Genomic DNA, 6,000 nt, shown 5'->3' on the forward strand with positions numbered 1-6,000 from the left:
TACTATAGACCCTACTTCAGCAAAGAACCGACTACCGTAAATGAATATGATTCCATTAGAAGTGGAAACCCTTATACCTAACTCAATAATTCGCTTGGGGATTACTCTGGTACACCCCGTTGATACCAGTACTCCAGATAAAAAATGCTAAACCTATGAATAACAATGTACTTGGTTCGACTCAACCTTTCTATTTCCCATATGCTGTATGTACACCGTGTCGAGGCCTAATAAGATCTTTCTTACCTAAACTGATTCCGAAACATGCAAGTGCCGGAGAGAGTGACAGAGAGAGCGAGACAGAGAGATAGCTAGCGGGACTGTACTTTATACTCCGCTCTGTGTGAGAGACTTGTTAATATTTCCAAGACAAATAAAAATAGTCCCATACTATTCTTTACCTCTCCTGTCACTACATGACAAATGGGAAAGAAGATTAGCTACTTACAAAACAACTCACTTATAATAACCGCTCGTCCACAAGTCTAATATACAGTATATATAACTCAACTACAAGTAACCACAAAGGAGTTACAAAGTCTTTTACGACATTTGGTAGCAGCGAATCTACGGACATCGTCTCCGAATCAAAAGCAAATTTCTACAAAAGCAGGCGAGACTCTACAAGATGTAACTTTTATGTAACTTTAACTACAATTATGTACCTACAAACGATATGTAACAAATATGTAACGACAAACGATTGCATTATGTTACACTTTGCCAATTATGTAACAGTTGCATTAACAAGATGTAACTTTTATGTAACTTTAACTACAATTATGTAACTACAAACGATATGTAACAATTATGTAACGACAAACGATTGCATTATGTTACACTTTGCCAATTAACAGTTGCATTAACAAGATGTAACTTTTATGTAACTTTAACTACAATTATAAGGCCAAGACACTTATGTAACAGTTGCATTAACAAAATGTAACTACAATTATAAGGCCAACACAATTATGCATTAACACAATATTTTGTAACAATTCATAAAATGTTACAATTATGTATTACCACAATGTTAGTACAATATTATAAGTCATACAACTATAGCACAATTCTGTATTACCAGTATCATCATACAAGTTAGGTGAAATATTAGACATTACTAAAGTGATAACTCTATATAATGTATAACCTAGCAGTATTACCATTGCACAATTATATGCGTAAGTCTGTTGTACATGCACGTCTTACAAAGTGTTATACAACAACCATTGCATTTATTCAAATATGTATACAACTTGTTTAAAATGTTATGTTACTGAATAATCACTATTTACTATGAATATTATATGTATACAATTGTCACAAATCAAATTCGCGACATTTCCCTTTTGTGAGAAGCCACGAACTATTAGAGGAAAACTCACTGTTTATCGTTCAGTTAACCGCTCATTCGGACGGAAGCTTTGTCAAATCAATTTTTCATTGTCATACGTGATCGTCTCTGTGTGAGACATTAGCGCTTCCGCTGAGTGATTTGTTTTGGGCGCGTTTCGCTCACTTGACCGTTAGAAAAATGCGGCCTACTGCTCCCCCTATGTTCCCTCGACTTAGAGTCCAGTTGTTGCTGTGACGGAGAGAGGTCCTGTTCCAGCAGTGTGAGAGGTCAGCTAGTACCCAAACTCCACTTCACAGTTCTTCAGTACTCCCATCCTTAGTTCAGCTTTGGGTGATACGCAGCATTCATCGACTAGTATTTCCTTCTTGTATTTCCCTAGTCTTAAGAGTTTAATTAAGGTGTTTTTTTTTTCTAGGCGTAAGGATTTAGCTTTTGCGTGAGTGAGTGAGTGCGATCTCATTAATTTGATTTTGAATTGTAACGTTAAATTTATTTTTTTGTAATCAATAAATTTAACAGTTCTTTTTCTTGAGCTTAATGTAAAGTAAACTCTTGTTTCATTTCTCCATAATTAAGCTTATTTCCCACATAGCTCCTAGCTTGCATAGACGTTTTACTATTCATAACTGGTACTTAGACCAGTCTTGTTGTATTAACTTAAAATCCGTTGTGCCACCTAGGAGTTAAGCATCAGCAAGGACCTGATATTATTATTAGTATTAGTTATTTATTGTCAGGGGTGAAGTAACTTTCTCCAGAGGCTAACAGTACTAATTCAGCATTTGTGAGTAATTAGTCTCTGCTGTGTACTGTTGAGAAAGTTTATAAATTCTCGTTCTTAGAGAATCGTGCGAAGAAGCAGCGTAAAGTAATCATTGCTTGATGTAGCAAGACAATCATTGTCCCTGCTCTTTAATATTATTGAATATTAATATCAATTAAATAATATTTAAGCATTTATTTTAAAAACACCGTGATATTTTAAAAAACCCCGTGACAATTGGCGACCTCATTCCAGGATATTAACTCCTAGCTATAAAGCTATTCACGAGATAGTGCTCACTCGTTCATATTTAGGAATTTATCATTAAAGTTTATAGGCACAAGTTTACTGGTGGTTACCGTTGATTTAGCAAGTGAATTTTTGCTTTATTAATCAATAGAGTACTTAACTCTAGTTTATTCTTGGTAACGCCAGACGATTTTATTCGCTCCTGGGAAGTCGCCCTACCCATTGTGTTTATTATTGAGTCTTCCCAGTCATTTACATTTTTTATTTATTCTTTGCCAGTTAACTAGATAAGACTGGTCACCATTAGCTTGTGTCTGTATTCTTTATTTGTGTTATTAGCATTTGTTTGTGAAGCAGTCAGTGCTCAGTTTCGGTTTGCTTAGTAAATTAGCGCCATGGCTACCACCATATTTTAACAGGAAGCCAAAGATATGGGTCTTACAGACCCAACCGAAATTAAAGAGTATATACTCTCACGGCATAATCAGGAGCAGCAGCGCAAGAATGATGCCCGTGAAGAGCGTAAGATTCAGCGCGAATACGAGCGAGAACAGCGCGAATACGAGCGTGAACAGCGCGAATACGAGCGTGAACAGCGAGACAGAGAACGAGAAGACGAACGTGCCGAGCGAGAAGCACGCGGAAAACATGAACTTGAAGTGCTGAAGCTCAAGCGAGATTCCTTGGCTTCAGACACATCTGGTTCAGTTGGTCCAAGCTCCACGAGCGTTTCCCCTGCACATGTCCTGGCGACCCCACGCATCAAGCTTCCTTCATACAAGGAAAGCGAGCGAATCGAGCCGTACATAGCTCGTTTTGAGGACATGGCAGACATGTATCAACTGGATGATGCAGCTAAGCGGCTTCAGTTACTTAGCCTATTTGAGGGCCCTGCCCTCGATATTCTCCACAGAGTTCGTGGAGACAATCTCACATATGAGATGATGAAAGCTGCACTCATTAAGGTGTATGGTCTCACAGTAGACGATGCCAAAGTTCAGTTCATGCGAGCTCGTCTCCAAGACAAGGAGACAGCTGTTCAGTTCCTCGATCGTCTCACTGCTTACTTAAATGACTGGATGGAGAAAGATGAAACTCCTTCCACGCGTGAGGGGATAATTGACCTTATGCTGCGTACACAGCTAGAGAGGTCGTGGCCTGCTGAGCTCATAGCACAGCTTAAGATCTGCCAGGTGAAAGATGCCAGCCAAATGGCAGAAAAGGCTGACGCATTCTTTACTGCATACGGGTATCAAACTCGCAAGCAGCAAAACACCTGGAACAGAAAACCTGATAAGTCTGGGAAGCCGTCTCAGACTGAACCCCAGCAACAAGGCCATTCTCAGAGTAATGGCCAAGGTCCAAAACCGCAGTGGAAGGACCAGGGGCAAAACACTCAGAAACCTCAGTGGAAGAGGTACAACAAGCACCCTAACCAGCAGCAGTATCAGCCACGCAACCGACCGTTGGGACAAACTTTTTCACCACCAGCTCAAAAGAGGCAGGAAGCGAACGCAGCCTTCATTCCTCAGCAGCAGCACGGTGGTCACGTCCCTACCAGTATGGGTACTCCCCCACAGTTCACTAGTCCCACAGTGACAGTGAACCCCCCTCCACAGATGGCCAATGTTCCATCTCCACAGGCAGTGAATACGACGCCTCAAGTTTATAATTCACAAGGCACAATGTTCGTCGCATCAGTTCAGCAGCCTCATGAGTGGCTAGCTGCTTCCTCCACAGGCCCTCCCACAGGTGATAGTACCTTCCTTGTTCAGCCAGGGTTTGTGGGAGGCATTCCTGTGAAGGTCCTGAGAGACAATGGTTCCTCAGGTTGCTCTGTCAAGCAGAGTCTAGTTCGGCCTGAGCAGTATACAGGTCGACAGATCCATGCAAACCTTATTGATGGATCAGTGAGATTGTTCCCTGAGGCATGTATCCAGGTGGCATCTCCATTTTATACTGGTACGACACTTGCAGTTGTCATGCCAGAACCTTTATTTGACCTCATCATTGGCAATAATCACGGAGTCAAGGATAGTTGCTCCGATGATGACGCTACTCAGACTTCGGCTGCTGCGGTAACACGAGCCATGGCTGAGGCTCCAGACTGTGTCACCCCACTGATCATTGAATCGCCGCAAGATCTGATGTGTAGCCAACTTGTTGTACAAGAACAACATTCTGACCCGACACTTGCTGCCGTGCGGAACAAACAAAAGGGTTGAGTGATTAAGTATTCACGGGGAGGTCGAGCCAAGTTCCTTCGCAAACAAGGACGGCTCTACCGTGAGGCACGAACACCCGAGGGCGAGGTTCGACTGCAGTTTGTCGTCCCCGCCAAGTACCGCCAAGCAGTGTTAGAATGGGGTCATTGTTCAGCCTCAGGAGGTCACATGGGCAAAAGGAAGACCCAGGGCCATATCCGAGCTGACTTTTTCTGGCCAGGGATGGGACGAGACATAGATAGTTTTGTCCGTTCCTGCAGTGTGTGTCAAAGTAACACCACTAATCAGGGACATGTCCTTCCTGTGCCATTCATAACCACACCTGTAATCTCTGAGTCAGTTGAGAGGCAGGGTAGTGATAACGTAGGTGCAGACCTGATGTCTCGCCTACTAAATGCTGATTAACATGAGCAGTTGTTGTATGCTGGGTTCCGTGATAGGCATCCTCTGTCGGAAATTTAGGAATAATTCCTCCCATTTTCTATTTTAGTTGGTGATGGGCGAATAATATTTCACCAGGGTTTCCAGCTTTTATTTGAGTAATCCAAGGACCAGCCTGGTTCCCAGTCAAAAGTGTAGACCTGACGTCTCACTTGTTGGCCCCACAGGACACAGTATGTCCAGGGCCTGTACATACACATGTACTGTAGGTTAAGGGGAAAGTGAGAACTCCGCAGAGGCGACTTGAGGCTATGGAAGACCCGAGTTTGCACAAGGATTCTCAGCTCCCCGATACTAATATAAGTACTGTAGGTTAAGGGGGAAGTTCGAGAGAGAACTCCGCAGAGGCGACTTGAGGCTATGGAAGACCCGAGTTTGCACAAGGATTCTCAGCTTCCCGATATTAATATAAGTACTGTAGGTTAAGGATGAAGTGAGAACTCCGCAGAGGCGCCTTGAGGCTATGGAAGACCCGAGTTTGCACAAGGATTCTCAGCTCCCCGATACTAATATAAGTACTGTAGGTTAAGGGGGAAGTTCGAGAGAGAACTCCGCAGAGGCGACTTGAGGCTATGGAAGAGCCGAGTTTGCACAAGGATTCTCAGCTTCCCGATATTAATATAAGTACTGTAGGTTAAGGCACAGGTTGAGGACCCATGTGCAGTTCGAGGCTATGGAAGACCCGAGTTTGCACAAGGATTCTCAACTTGCCGACCATGATCGTGTGCTATAATTAATGGCGACCTCGAATGTACGAAGCTAAGGCTGTCACTTGTATTTTTCAGCCAGAGCATATTTTTCGTAGCATGTACTGATTGCTAGGCAGAGAGAGTAATTGTAACATAATAAAATTTTGTCTCATTGACACTTCTGATGCTCCACCTCAATTGGTTTTGCAGGTACAGTTGTTGCTGTGACGGAGAGAGGTCCTGTGCCAGCAGTGTGAGAGGTCAGCTAGTACCCAA

This window comes from Coenobita brevimanus, chromosome 30 (assembly GCF_032717465.1).
Source record: "Coenobita brevimanus isolate Jiangsu-jjx chromosome 30, ASM3271746v2, whole genome shotgun sequence".
NCBI classification, from domain to species: Eukaryota; Metazoa; Arthropoda; class Malacostraca; order Decapoda; family Coenobitidae; genus Coenobita; species Coenobita brevimanus.